This window comes from Bombina bombina, chromosome 2, assembly GCF_027579735.1.
Source record: "Bombina bombina isolate aBomBom1 chromosome 2, aBomBom1.pri, whole genome shotgun sequence".
NCBI classification, from domain to species: domain Eukaryota; kingdom Metazoa; phylum Chordata; class Amphibia; order Anura; family Bombinatoridae; genus Bombina; species Bombina bombina.
Window position 1 is genome coordinate 361630206 of NC_069500.1, and position 16470 is coordinate 361646675.

The following is a 16470-nucleotide window of genomic DNA, read 5'->3' on the forward strand; positions in this document are numbered from 1 at the left end:
TTGATTATAGCTTCAATCTTTTTGGAATCCATACTTATCTTTCCAGGTGTTAAAATGAAGCCTAGGAATTCAACTGACATAGTGTTGAAGATACATTTTTCATGTTTTTCATATAGATTATTGCTTCTTAAGCGAGCTAATACTGTGGTGACATGTTCAGGTAGGCTACCGCAAAGATATCCGGGATGTCATGAAAGATGTTGACCAACCACTGAAAAGTAGCAGGGGCATTGCATAAACCGAAAGGCATCACGGTATACTCATAATGTCCATAACATGAACAAAAAGTGGTTTTCCACTCATCTCCTTGTCTTACTCTAACAAGATTGTAGGCACCTCTTAGGTCAATATTGCTAAAGATGACTGCTGATTTCAGTCTATCCATTAGCTCCGGGATGAGTGGTAAGTGGTATTTATTTTTGATGGTAATGGCGCTGAGTTCCAAGTCCTCCATCTTTTTTGCTAACGAAGAATATGCCAGCTCCGGCAGGAGATTTGGATGGCTTGATAAAATGCGGATTCTGTAGGAACAGAAAAAAAGAGAGGCGCCACATAGGACAATATTGTCTGCACAGACAATAGGACAGGACAATAACCAACCCCTAAGGGTAACTACTCACAAGAGCAGCGGCACAACCGGAGTGCCGAACACAGCAGATCGGGACCAGCAGAGTCGCCCGATAGACTCACACTCACACCCCTGGTCTAGTCACGTGTTATCAAAGCAGCAATCAGCACAGCAAGATCACCAGAAGATGAACCGATCACCAATCAGCCAAAGAGGTGTGTATGGAGACATCTTGAACAAACTCAAAAGGGATCGGTCAAATCCCACAGGATACAAAATAAAATAAAAATGGCAATAGAGCAAGCTTGTATAAAAGTGACTAGTTTATTTAAAGGTACACTTAAAAACACAGCAACGCGTTTCTCAGCAAAATATATGCCATTTCATCAGGCTGTAAGTTTAATTAAAACCTCTTACTCTATATAACTTAACCACTAGCCAATCATAGGACAGCATCAGTACACACACACCTCTCTATGACTCTCAGCGAATGGGTAATAAGCTGTAATGTGACACCCAGTCATAATGGATACAAATCCAAAATAATCGAGTGTGTAGTGACGCCGCCCATCATTTGAATAAAGTAGGCTTTGAATACATAAATGTTTATGTCCAATAGCTCCATAGATAAGAACGACAAACAATGATAATCACAAGGTATCTATCAAACTATCATTGGTTGAACGAATATTGCAAAACAGTACTACAAATACAAATATGTATATAGTAACTTCAATATAAAGTAACAATTTTAAAATCGTTGAATACAGTGAATGCAACGTAATTTAGGTGTTTGATTGAATAAATGCCATCAACATAGAGGCCCTACCATTGCACATATACCACAACTAAGGTTGGAATGGTCAGGCATGAGAACTAACCACTGACAGTAGGTAAAAACCAACATAAATTATTATGATGGCACATGTGCACAGGTACCTCCCTCTGCTCACATATCAAACAGAAATAAATAAAAAAAACAGTACATATATAATCAAGCATGTACCTACATTTAAAAGTAAAAAAACAGATACAATGATAGGCCTATTAGGACTCTCAATTTAACTAGAATGAAGTGTAAGCATAAGTATAATACTAGAAATGTAGTGGCAGACCTATGGCGGAATCCCATAATAACTAAAATATAGTGCGTAAATACATAACACAAACCCAAAGAGTATTTTATTAAAGCATATAGTATGTCCAGAAAGAGTCATACTAAGCACAGGACAACACAGACAAAATGGCCAAATGTCACCCCTACGTTAATGCCTCTGCTATTAAGCCAATCACACCTGATACCAACAAATAGTGCTTGGGACCCTATGTATCTCAACCTGTGAAATGCCCAAACACACCCTGACAAAGCATGAATAGGGCAAAGAGAGACCAACCAGATAAAATTGTGCAAAGGATAGGAATTAAATTATTGAAATGCAGCCAGGTTTATGTTTAAATTGAGACCGGCAGGGTGCATACTCTTAAGCACATGGATCCAGTAGGTCTCTCTCTGCCTGAGCCTAAAAATCAATTGTAAAGATGAGATTTAGGGACAAATTCAATGGGAGCAATAGAGAAACATTTGGTATCACCATTGTGTTGAAGGTTGCAGTGTCTAGAGACACTGTGATGTTTGTAATTGTTCTTCATATTACGTTGGTGCTCGGATCATCTGGTACTGAGTCTTCTACAGGTGCGGCCAATACACTGCAGCCCACAAACACAAGATAAAAGATAAATAACATAATGGGAGGCGCAAGAAATGTGACCAATAATAGAATAATTCAGTCCAGTGACATTAGACTGGAATGTCTGTTGTTTATGGGTAATATGGTCACACAGCTTACATCTACTGGCTCTACACCTAAAAGAGCCTTGGGGAGACCCTCTTAACACAGTTTTAGTAGATGCAATATTCTTTTTGTGCTTCACTATTTTACTGGGGGCCAAGATAGTCTTTAAATTAGGAGCTCTTTTAATGACAATCTTGGGTTTAGTTCCTATTATACTCCCCAAAATGGGATCTTGAGATAAAATATCCCAGTGTTGAAAGAGGCGGAGCGTGCGGGCGTGCTGAATGGCCGCACCTAACTAGAGCTCCTGAAGTGGCGTCGGCGGGGCTCTCTCTTACCCCAATAAAGACAGCTAAAAATGCCTGAATCAGACCTCTGAATGCTTGAGAAGGGTCCGGAGGCCCTCTAATCACAATTTCGGAGACATCATATTAAAGGAAGAGGCTGAAATTGTTACCGCGGTTTAGGCCGCGTTTGAAGCCGGGACCTAAAGTTGGAGGCGCAGTGACGCATCACACCCGATCTCAACAGACAGCCGGAAAGGGTAATTATCTGCAGCAAAACAGAGACCCTGAGAACATCACACATAATGCTCAAATAAGAAACTATATTTACATGAAGTTTGGGGCATGCCTTTAACAGTCACAATAGCACGTATCTGACACATTATGCCATAAGCAGGAACTTAGTGCCAAAGACCCCATGCACTTTCACTAGCAAGAATCTTATTGAAATAAGGGGGCTACAGAAACATATGTGTGACATTCTGCAGACCGTTGTTCAGCTCCTTTCACACTGAACTTGTCACCAACTATACATCCCCCAATATTCATCACGCTTGCTGCTAAATGGTCAATCTACTTTGCCAAAGCAACATTACTTACTCAGAAACCCCTGCATGTTTACTGACATGGCGCAACGCAGAATCAACAAAACTGATAAGAACTTAAAATCTAATATGGGGTCAGGCTCTGTCAATACCTTCTTTAAAAGCACAGAAAATAAAAAGAAAAAGGCAGACCAACCTCAGATAGATAGCGAAGATGATGAAATATCAGATAATCCTGACACTATGCATACCCCTGTGTCTCCCTCTGGCTCACACACACCACCAGAAGACGGCCCAGTCACATTAAAGGCAATGGAAGCCCTTATCAACCAGGTTAAGACCTGCATCAAAACTGAGTGTGCTGAGCTGAAAAAAGATATTAACGAATTGGGCCAGAGAGTGGAAACACTAGAAGGAGACAGAGAAGAGATTATCAAAGAAATATCGGTCATGTCACACGCCATGGAAGATCAGCAGACACAGATATCGGATTTAGAAAACAAGATAGACGACATTGAGAACAGGACACGGAGAAATAATCTCCGCATACGCGGAGTACCAGAGTCGGTAAAGAGTGAAGACATAATGGAACACTTACAAAATTTATTCCAATCACTGGCTATTTCAGATCAAAGAGTAATTGACTTAATACCAATTGAGAGGGCCCACAGATCTTTACGGCCCAAACCCAGTGACAATCAACCTCCGAGAGATATCATTGTGTGTTTCTCAAGTTACAGAGACAGAGAAAAAATATTTCAGATGGCACGCACTCAGCCCACTTTCTCATTTATGGGCGCGAAAATTCAAATTTACCAAGATCTCTCCACCAGAACTTTACTACTCAGGAAGGAATTTGCTCACTTCACTACCCATCTGCGATCTCTCAAAATTCCTTACAGATGGGGTTTTCCTGTATCGATACAAATCATAAAGAATGGAAGGCGTTATGAATGCTCCTCAACAGGGGATATAGCTGACTTTTGCCAACTCCTCGACATTCCGGCCCCTGAGGCACCACAGCCTTCATCATCCAAACTTCCTACACTCCCACCAAAGCCCCAGAGAAGATTATGGTCTGAAGTCATCAGCAAACAGCGCATCAAAAAGCCCTGTATTGACAATACCAACAAAGGAACTTTTGCAGAAATTATAACCAGCTGAACCTGATCCTTGGAGGTCGTGAGTATGCGGATTCATACATCTCCTAATGGGTGATATTTATCCCCCACACACACTGACTCTGTGTGCAACAGACTACTCTCAGTCATGATAGAAAGACACTTTCTTAAAATGATATTATATACTATATACTGTTTAAAGTATCTTTAGGTCCTATTATAAACTCCCCTGATAACTTAAGGGAGCCCCGTCGGGCCACACTTTTCCTCCTTTTGTCTCTCTCTCTAATTCTTATTTTTCTTAGCCTCTCTCTTTCTCTAGTTTTTACTTTTCTTAGCCTCTCTCTCTCTCTACACATCCCTCCTGTAAGGACTCTCTCTCCCCTACCCATCCTCCCCCTCTCATCTCTCCCCCTGCTCTTACCTACCCGTTAGGCAACTAGCAATTATTGTGGTTATTCGATCAAAAATACTGTTTAAAAGTATTTCATTTTTGTTTGTTGAAATTTATTTGTTGAATTGTTATTGTTATTTATTTAATTCTATTTTTCCAGCTCTCAGGATATAACACATTGTATTAGACTATCAAAGTAACTTGCTGTTAGCATCTCCAAAGTCATAGTAGTATGTCAGAACATCATCAGACTAGTCAGTTCACAATTTCCACACAAAATGTTAAGGGTTTTCTCTCCCCACAGAAGCGCTCAATAGCCTTTCATGATTTTCATAAAAAAAACATTGATATTATAATGATACAGGAGACACATTTTAAAAAAACCAATGAACCCTCTCTCTCAAGATTCTACTACGACCAACACTTTTTATGTTCAGGCCCAACGAGACATAATGGAGTCAGTATATCTTTTAGGAAAGGCTCCTCCTTTGAATTATTGAACAAACATTTAGACAGGGAGGGTCGCTTTTTAATAATAGTGGGGCTGTACTTTGGCAGGCCTATTACTCTAGTTAATGTATATGCTCCCAACTGCCCTAAGCCATCCTTTTTTCGCTCAGTGATTAACCACACTATGGACATATCAAAAGGCCCAATATTCCTCAGTGGAGACCTAAATTTTCCCGTTAACCCCATGTTAGATACATCTCAGGGCAAGTCTTATATTAGGAACTCCCAAATCAGATCCAACTGGAGAGCAATAAGCACTCTCCCTCTATTTGACACATGGAGAACCACTCATCCAAACACCAAAGATTTCACTTTTTTCTCAAACCCCCAGCGCTCCTACACCCGTCTAGATTATATTTTTTGCGAGCAACAGATGCTTACCTCACTTATAGATTCGAGGCTTCACCACACCTCTTGGTCAGACCATAGCATGGTCTCCTCCACGTTTTTATGGTCCACTAAACCACGACACCAACACAGTTGGAAACTAAATGACCAAATTCTATTAGACCCCTTGATAACTACTGATCTGGCCGAAAAAACTTCAGAATTCTTCTCATTCAATAATTCCACTGCTACCTCAGCTATTAATAACTGGGAAGCATATAAATGTTATATAAGAGGGGTGATTATGGGACACACACACAGACAGTGCAAGCAACGTTCAGCAATGTTTAATTCCTTATCATCTGAGTTTAAGGCCTGCGAAGATGCACTAAAGGGTAACCCCAAATCAACATTATTGCTGCAAAAATCACAACAAGCTAGAGAAGATCTAAATCACTATTTAATTAAGAATGCACATATGAGGGCGCTTGCATCTAAATCCAAATTTTTTGCTGAAAACAATAAAGCGGGACGCCTATTGGCGAGATCCTTAAAGAAGAAGAGATACAAAACCCACATTTCTAAAATTACAGACCCCAAAGGTGTCACCCACTCTGATAACACAGCAATAGTTGATCAATTTGCAGAATACTACACCTCACTATATAACCTCCCGAGCACACACCTTGAAGAAAAACACAATAGTATACATACATACTTGGAAAAGGCCCTGCTTCCAACATTGACCGATTCTGATAGAGAAGCTTTAGACGCACCATTTTCACTGCAGGAGGTACTGCTAGCCATAAGAGATCTCCCACAGGGCAAAGCCCCCGGCCCAGATGGCTTTACTCCCAAATATTACCATCTATTTAAATCCCTCCTGGGTCCTCACTTGCTAGAAATGTACAATTCCTTTGACCAGTTTACGCACCTCCCACCCACACTCCTAGACGCTACAATCTCCATAATCCCTAAACCAGGTAAGCCCCCAGATAAAGTTACTAACTACCGTCCTATATCCCTAATAAATGTGGATATCAAATTATACGCTAAACTACTCGCAGTGAGAATCAGTAATTACTTACCGTCCCTAGTACACGTAGATCAGGTAGGCTTTATCCCGGGTAGGGAGGCTAAGGAGAACACCATCCGAGTTTTGCATACCCTATTCTCGGCCACAAACTCTAACTCGCCCCTAGTCCTTCTCTCCACCGACGCCGAGAAAGCTTTTGACAGGGTGGACTGGGATTTTCTCTGGTCTGCTCTGTCAAAGTTTGGATTCTCCCAAGTAATGATCTCACGTATTAAAGCCCTATATAGCAACCCCTCGGCATATATTAATGCAAACAACACCCTTTCGCAAAAGATAATGATAAATAATGGCACGCGGCAGGGATGCCCCCTTTCGCCCTTGTTATTTGCCCTAGCAGTAGAGGCGCTCGCCACCAGGATACGGAGTAACCCTCTTATACAGGGGGTCACTTTTGGAGAGCTCCATCAGAAATGTCTGCTATACGCAGACGATATTATATTCACATTGAGCTCCCCCTCTACGTCCCTACCAGCCCTCCTTGAGGAGCTGGAGGAGTATAGAAGCGTCTCCAACTTTTCAATCAATATGGAAAAATCGATGATACTCCCAATACACTTAAATGCAGAAGACATGCACTACATTAAAACCCACACCTCTTTTCAGCTGACCTCGAAAATCAAATACTTAGGAATTGATATATCCCCTACTCATACAGAATTATTCAATCTCAATTATGTTCCTCTTCAAATAGAAACTGAAAAGTCCTTAGATTCCTGGCATAAACAAGGCCATCTTTCATGGATGGGGCGCATAAATGCATTAAAGATGAACATCCTTCCCAAATTCCTTTATCTATTTCAAGTCCTCCCCCTAGATCTCCCCATACAATTCCTGCAGAAACAACAGAGAAAATTTGACCGATTTATTTGGTCACATAAAAGACCCAGAGTAAACAGAAATACGTTGTTCCTTAACAGAGCAGATGGGGGGCTTGGATCCCCTAACCTGGTTAATTACTACAAGGCATCTCATTAGGCACGAATAGTTGCATGGAAACGCTCGCTGACGAGCAAACCCTGGGTGCAGATAGAATCCTTTTTAGCGGGGGGGTTAGACTTGGGAGAACAGTGCTGGATCCCACATAAATCGAGGTCCCCAGACATAGGGAGTAACTACTATACAGCCTCCACGCTGCGAATATGGGACAAATCCCTAGTAGAAGATAGATCGTTATCAACGCCAATGTCCCCACTTACTCCACTACTCAATAACCCCCTACTGCTACAAAACCACACCATCCCGACCCCGCGTATGGCTGGAGCCCCCTCCAACGTACCAGTACACATGCTGATACACAATGGCTTGATGCGCCCACAGGCTGAGGTAAGCCAATTAATAGGTTCCCCGTTCCATTTATGGTTTCCATATTTGCAGGCTAGACATGCCATTTTTTCTAGTCCGCACAAAGCAAACTTAACCAGAACACTGACTCCATTTGAAACCTTATGTACATCCCCCTCCATGACTAAAGCTCATATCTCTATAATTTACAAGCTACTAAGTGGATCCTTCCCCATTAAGAGACCTGCATACATCACCAAGTGGGAGAGGGAGCTAGATATAACATTGACAGATGAGCAATGGGGCCATATTTTTATTGAAACCAAAAAGTCGTCCCTATCACTAACTTTAGTAGAAACAAATTTTAAGCTGCTTTCCAGGTGGTACCTTACCCCACACAGAATACGCAGTATTTTTCCTAACTCTTCCCCCCTGTGTTGGAGACATTGTGGAGAAATTGGTACACTCTCTCATATATGGTGTAAGTGCCCTCATATTCAGCCATATTGGCATAGTATAAACACACAAATTAACAAGATAATAGGTAGGTCCCTGGATCTTTCCCCTAGCCTGATCCTATTAAACAATCTCCCAGATGTAACATGTCAATATCGGAAAAAATTGCTACATGTCATGCTTAATTGTGCTAGACGCCTTATACCTAGATATTGGAAAAAAGCAGACACACCACCATATGGAATGTGGGTTAAAGAGGTGAAACATGTACTTGAACTTGAAAAAATATACTACACACATATAGGTAAACAAGATTTTATTGCTGATGTGATATTCCTCTGGGAGCAGGGCGAATGAACCCAGCACAAATGCTTTGATTCAAATTATATGGTCCTCTGTCTTTTATCTTACTGTTTCTGTAACATTTTCTGTGGATCCAGTCTGGAAGTTTGATATAGCCAGTAACAATCTGTAAGGTTGGCAAGTATCATGATTCTATGTGTTATCCCTGATTTAATTGTATTTGCTGTTCACATCTGCCTATAGGCGTATTTATACATTGTATACTGTTTCTTTTCTTTAAACCTGTTTGAAAACAATAAAAAGATATATTGGAAAAAAAAAAATATCCCAGTGTTTGGTGATGATTTACTTTATTAAATTATGATTACAATTAAATTGGGTAATAAACAGAGGATGTTTTTCAGTGATATTAGGTTCTCTCACTTCCTTATTATTATATTTTAGAAAATAATTGTCCCTATCGTCAAATTTTGGTCTTCTATAGCTACTCTCTATGATATGGGTTGGATATCTCTTTTCACTAAACCGTTCCTTGAGGATCAAACTTTAGGTCTCATAGTCAGCAAGTGTACTGCAATTGCGACGTACACGTTTGAACTGGCCATAAGGCACATTCAGTTTCCACGGGTAATAATGGTTACTAGTTAAATCAAGATAGCTGTTACAGTCTACTGTCTTAAAGTAAGTAGTACTAGTGACCTTTCCATTATCAAACTTGAGCTTAAGATCCAAAAAGACAAAAGTCTCATGATCTATAGAGCTCATGAAAACAAGTCCATTATCATTTTGGTTGAGATGCTCTACAAAAAGATTTGCAGAGGCTAGGTCCCCCTTCCACACAAAAATCAAATCATCAATATATCGTCCAAAGAATACCAGGTTTGCCCCATAAGCAGGGTCATAGATGTAAATCTATTCAAATGACCCCATAAACAAGTTTACATAACTTGGGGCGAACTTGGTACCCATGACGGTCCCTCTAGTCTAAAGATAAAACTCATCCTGAAACAAAAAGTAATTATGTCTCAGGATAAAAGATATGAGCTGCAAAATAAATTCACATTGATTCACAGGGAAATAAGGATCCTGTTCAAGATACTCAGACACTGCCATGATTCCCAAATTATGGGCAATGTTCAAATAAAGTGCCTGTACATCGCAGGTAATCTATAATAGATCTGGAGTAACAATTAAGGATTCAAGAATATATGATTTGAGGCCTAATACATATTTTGCAGAAAATAGTTGACATAGAAAGACACATTTTCAGTGAGGCTTCCTATGCCTGCTATTATGAGACGACCAGGAGGACAATTAGGATTCTTGTGCATCTTCGGAAGATGATAATAAATGCATGGTTGGGTTCATTAGAAACCAAAAATCCCTTCTCTTTCTTATGTATGATAGCCTTATATTGGCTTGTAGAATCATGCATTAGACAAGTGTAATATGATGCATCATGAAGTATATTTCTAGCCTCTGAGAGATAATCCTCTAAATTCTGCAGGACTACCCCGCCACCCTTATCGGCTTGTCTAATGACCAGGGACTTATCCCTTTTGAGGCTATCTAGAGCTCGTTTTTCATTGGGGTATAAGTTATTTTTGATGTTTCTGGTGTTCTTAGGGATACGATATGTGCATTATTAATCAAATGTGGCACAAAATTAGATTTCTTTTTGAAATTAGTGTGTGTAATCCTTCACATAATTGTTCAGCTAAAGAGTCTAGTTCAAAAGAAGGGACTTGTTGTTGGTTAAGTCTTATATCCATAGTATCTGCTAAAATAGGAATTTTTGTTTTATCTTTTGCATAGACAGTTTTTGAGCAAACCGACAAACAAAGAAAACATATCATGTTTATTGGTTGGTAGGGCTAAAAGAAAGTCCTTTACCAAGGACCCTGACCTCATCATCCGTCTGTCAGGGTGCCAGGAATCAGACTGAGACGAGAAGTGCAAAAATAATCACACCTTTATTAATAGCAAAAAATAATAAAAAGTCCACAAGTCAAATAACAAGCCAGGAATCAAAATCAGAGCTGGTAGTGAGACGAGACGAGTCATGAGCCAAAGCGAGTAGTCAGACGAGCCGAAATCAGTAACAAGGAGAACAGCAGAGTCTTGAACAAGCCAGGGATCAGGAACCAGGAGGGAAGTCAGACAGCCAGGTAATACACAGGAGCTTGCACAAACAGGTCTGAGACAACGCAAGGGCAAAGCACACTGAACAGAGGCCCTTTAAATAATAAGTGATGAATCACAATTCTGAGACTGCATCCTGTCTAACACGGATGATGTACACCAGTCTGGCCATAAAAGGAAGTGCAGGAAATGAGCAACATCACACAGTATGCACCAGAGTCAGCAAGAGAGGTGAGTAAAATGGCTGCCAGCAACACATGGCAAACAAAACCCTGACAGTACCCTCCCCTCAACGATCCCTCCCCCGCGGGAGGACAAAAGGCTTATTGGGGAAACGGGCATGGAAGGCACAGAGGAGGGCGGGAGCATGAACATCACAGGAGGGAACCCATGAATGCTCCTCCGGACCGTAGCCCCTCCAGTGAATCCAATACTGTACACGGCCCCTGGACATACGAGAGTCAATAATGCTGCTGACCTCATACTCCTCATGGTTGTCAAAAAAGATAGGACGGGGATGAGGCAACACAGTGGTAAACTGATTATAAACCAATGGTTTCAAACATTAGAGATGCGCATTGCAGGAGGAAGGTCAAGAGCGTAGGCCACAGGATTGACCCGTCGGAGTATTCGAAAAGGACCAACATAATGGGGAGCCAGTTTATTAGAAGGCATGCAAAGATTCAAGTTGCGGGAGGACAGTCAAACTCTCTCACCAACCTGGTAGTAAGGCGCTGGCAGACGCCTACGATCAGCCTGGAACATTTGGCGTTGCATAGAACGATGAAGGCAAACCTGAATCTGCACCCACGTGGAACGGAGTTGCCGGAGATGCTCCTCCAAAGCCAGAATACCCTGAGACATGAATGAATCAGGCAACAAGGATGGTTGAAACCCATAATTCGCCATGAACAGGGATAACTTGGAGGAAGCATTAATAGCACTATTACGAGCAAACTCAGCCCAAGGTAACAGTTCAGACCAATTATTGTGGTGATCTGAGACATAGCAACGGAGGAACTGTTCCAGAGCTTGATTAGACCATTCCGCAGCCCCATTGGATTGAGGGTGATATGCAGAGGAGAAGGAAAGCTGGATCCCCATTTGAGCACAAAAGGAACGCCAAAATCTGGAGACAAACTGGCTACCCCGGTCCGACACTATCTCCTTGGGTAACCCATGTAAACGGAAGACCTCCCGGGCAAAAATTGAAGCAAGCTCCTGAGCGGTAGGCAACTTCTTCAAGGGAATGCAATGTGACATTTTATAAAAACAGTCAACCACCATAAGGATAATAGTATTGACATTGGAAACATGGAGCTTGACAATGAAGTCCATGGAAAGATGTGTCCAAGGACGCTCACCATTAGCAATAGGTTGAAGAAGACCGACAAGAAGACATCGAGGAGTCTTATTCTGTGCACAAACTGAGCAGGAGGCAACATACGCAGCAACATCAGGTCGAAAACCTGGCCACCAGAATTGTCGAGTGACAGACCAAATCATTTGGTTCTTGCCTGGGTGACCTGCGGCTTTAGGATAGTGGTAAGTGTGCAAAAGTTAGTTAGAAAATTATCAGGAACAAAACACTTACCACTAGGTTTCTCAGGAGGTGCATTGGTTTGTGCAGCCAAGATCTCCTCCCCCAAGGGAGAAGTCAAATTAGTATGTATGGTAGCCAAAATATGGTCAGGAGGTATAACTGGAGTAGGTACAGACTCTTCCTTGGACAGAGGGGAAAATTGTCGAGAGAGGGAATCAGCCCTAACATTCTTATTACCAGGCAGGTAGGAGACCACATAATTAAACAAAAATAAGACAAAAATAGCGCCCATCTGGCCTGTCAGGGCGACAAACGTTTTGCTTCAGATAGATAAGTTAAATTCTTGTGGTCAGTAAGAATGAGCACTGGCACACTAGTACCCTCGAGAAGATGCCTCCATTCCTTGAATGACAAAATTATGGCCAGTAATTCCCTGTCGCCAATTTCATAATTGCAATCCACTGGAGACAATTTCATAGAGAAGAAACCACACGGATGCAAGGAACCGTCAGGCTTCGGAAGTTGAGACAAGAGGGCACCTACTCCAGTCTCAGACGCATCGACCTCAAGAACGAAAGGCAGGGCAGGGTTAGGATGAGCCAGAACTGGAGCGGCAGCAAAGGCAGTCTTAAGACTATCAAAGGCCTTAATGGCAGTAGGTGACCAATGGAGTGGATCATTCTCTTTACGGGTCATGTCTGTGATAGGTTTGACCAAGGAAGAAAAGTTTTTAATAAACTTTCTATAGTAATTGGCGAACCCCAAAAAACGTTGAAAAGACCAAAGACCAACTGGGCGAGGACACTGCAGAACTGCAGATAACTTGTCAGGATCCATGGAGAACCCTGCAACGGATATAACATAACCAAGGAAGGTTACTTGAGTCTGATGGAACTCACATTTACAAAACAGGCCGTTCTCATGTAGTCTCTGAAGAACCCGTGTAACATCAGAACGATGAGCCTCAAGTGTGGGTGAGTGTATGAGGATGTCGTCCAACTACACCACAACACACTGTTGCAACATATCTCGTAGGACATCATTAATAAATTCCTGGAAAACAGCAGGAGCATTACATAGGCCAAAGGTCATTACAAGATACTCATAATGCCCGCTCCTGGTGATAAATGCTGTTTTCCATTCGTGGCCCTCCTTGATCCTAACGAGATTGTACGCTCCTCTCAAATCAAGTTTAGTAAAAACTGTAGCTCCCTTGAGGCGGTCAAAGAGTTCCGTAATGAGCGGAATAGGGTAAGCATTCTTAATGGTAAGATGATTAAGACCCCTATAATAGATGCATGGTCTTAACTCGCCACCCTTTTTATTCACAAAGAAGAAGCCAGCCCCTGCAGGAGAGCAGGATTTGCGGATGATCCCCCGCGACAGAGCATCGGCAACAGAGCATCGGCAACATACTCCTCCATAGCACAATTCTCTGCAACAGACAGAGGGTAAACCTGGCCCCAAGGAGGAATGGCTCCGGGTTGCAGGTCTATGGCACAATCGTAAGACCGGTGGGGAGGCAACGTACCGGCACGCACCTTGTCAAAAACCTCTAGGAACTCTCAGTACTCCTCTGGCAATTGAGATACCAAAGAAGTGCACAAGACTTTAACTGGTTTCCAAAGACAAGTGGAAATACATTGCGGAGACCACAACAAAATTTCAGACCTGCACCAGTCGATACTGGGATTGTGCTTTTGGAGCCAGGGATAACCCAGAACAACTGGAAAATGCGGAGACTTTATCACCTGGAACTGGAGGTTTTCAAAATGGAGAGCCCCAACAGCCATGGATAATGGAGCAGTTTCGTTTGTAACGAGTGTGGGCTGAAGGGGCCTGCCATCAATGGCCGCAATAGCAAGCGGAACGAACCGAGGCAAAACAGCAATGGAATCATTTGATACAAAAGCACTGTCAATGAAATAGCCTGCAGCACCGGAGTAAACAAGAGCCTGGGTGACTATGGAGGAGTCCACCCAGGAAAGGACAACCGTGACCAAAGGTTTCTCCTTTAGCGGTTCCGGGGACAAGGATAAACCACCCAAGGTCTGCCCCCGACAGGACCTTTGGTGTGAGTGTGACAGGACCTTCGGTGTGAGCGTTTCTTGGCCGTGTAGGACAAGACTTCAAAAGGTGGCCCTGTAACCCACAACAGAGACAGAGCCCCTCCCTCCTCCTAAAGGCCCTCTCCCCCGCGGAGAGATGAGTGAATCCCAACTGCCTCGGCTCAGCAGTACCTGGTGACTCTGGATCAGGAGGCATGGGAGGAGAGGAAGGCATGGGTGGGAACGAACACGTAGGAGACAACGGAACAGGAGGCTTCCGCAAGCGCTCCTTGAAAGAGGGCCTCTCCCTTAGTCTGATGTCAATTAGGATCAAAAAAGACACCAATGTCTCGAGATCTTCTGGTAAATCTCTTGCAGCAACTTCGTCTTTAATCACATCAGAGAGCCCATGAAAGAAGGCGGAAACAAGGGCTTCATTGTTCCTACCTCCCTCTGCGGCAAGCATACGGAACTCAATGGCATACTGAGCAACAGATCTTGTACCTTGCTGAATGGACATGAGTCGTTTAGCAGCAGAGGAGGAGCGTGCCGGAACATCAAATACCCTTCGAAAGGAGGCCACAAATTCAGGGTAATTTGAAATCACAGGTTTATTAGTCTCCCACAAGGGATTAGCCCAGGCAAGAGCTGTGTCAGAGAGTAACGAGATGAGAAATCCCACCTTAGCTCTGTCAGAAGGAAAAGCCTTAGGTAACATCTCAAAGTAAATGCCCACCTGGTTCAAAAACCCTCTGCACTGATTAGGATCGCCTCCATAACGCTGAGGTAGAGGTGCAGAACCGGACATGCTCCTGGTAGGACTAGGTGCAGCAGCAGAAACAGGAGCAGCCTTAACTTGCGGGACACTTTGGTCCAAATGTGCAGTGCGAGTCAGCAGGGTTTGCAGGGCTAATGCAAATTGATCCAAACGGTGATCCTGTTCATCCATCCTGGAAATTATGGCAGGTAAAGGTGGATTATTAGCACCATCAGGATTCATGGCCCTTGCGTAATGTCAGGGTGCCAGGAATCAGACTGAGACGAGAAGTGCAAAAATAATCACACCTTTATTAATAGCAAAAAATAATAAAAAGTCCACAAGTCAAATAACAAGCCAAGAATCAAAACCAGAGCTGGTAGTTAGACGAGCCGAGTCAGGAGCCAAAGCGAGTAGTCAGACGAGCCGGAATCAGGAACAAGGAGAACAGCAGAGTCAGGAACAAGCCAGGGATCAGGAACCAGGAGGGACGTCAGACAGCCAGGTAATACACAGGAGCTCTCACAAACAGGTCTGAGACAACACAAGGGCAAAGCATACTAAACAGAGGCCCTTTAAATAATAAGTGATGACATCACAATTCTGAGACTGCATCCTTTCTCACACGGATGATGTACACCAGTTTGGCCATAAAGGGAAGTGCAGGAAATGAGCAGCATCACACAGTATGCACCAGAGTCAGCAAGTGAGGTGAGTAAAATGGCTGCCAACAGCATATGGCAAACAAAACAGGGAAAAAAAACTGACACCGTCAGAACATGAGACGATAGGTTAAAAATCCCTTTACTTAGCGCCTGTAGTCTTGTCTTTTTGACGGTTGTTCTACGTCTTCTACACCCTTGTGACAGTACGGTCTTTTTCCCTTTTGGGGCATTGTCAGAGAGACTACAGGCTCTAGGTAACTGGCTATTGTTTTTTGTTTCCAGGATTGCTAGCATGGGCCCGACCCTAAAAAAGGCTGTGCAGAATTCATATTAGCATTAGCAGGCCCTAAGTTGGGATTAAAGGACACATTATTTTCATGACGTTGTGCAACAATGTCATTGGATGATGTAGATTTATTATAAGAGTTAAGGTTCTCAGAAGGTACAAACTCATAAATTTGTGCATATTGATGGGTAGATCTATTATTGTTGTTACATGGGCCTATAAAGTGGGAAGGACCTTTAGGTGTTCTATGTGAAGACCCCGACCAATAATTATTACTATTAGACTGTGAGTGTTGTTTTAAAATCAGGGTTCTCTGATGAGAGTATCCTATATAAGGATCCTGCCTTACTG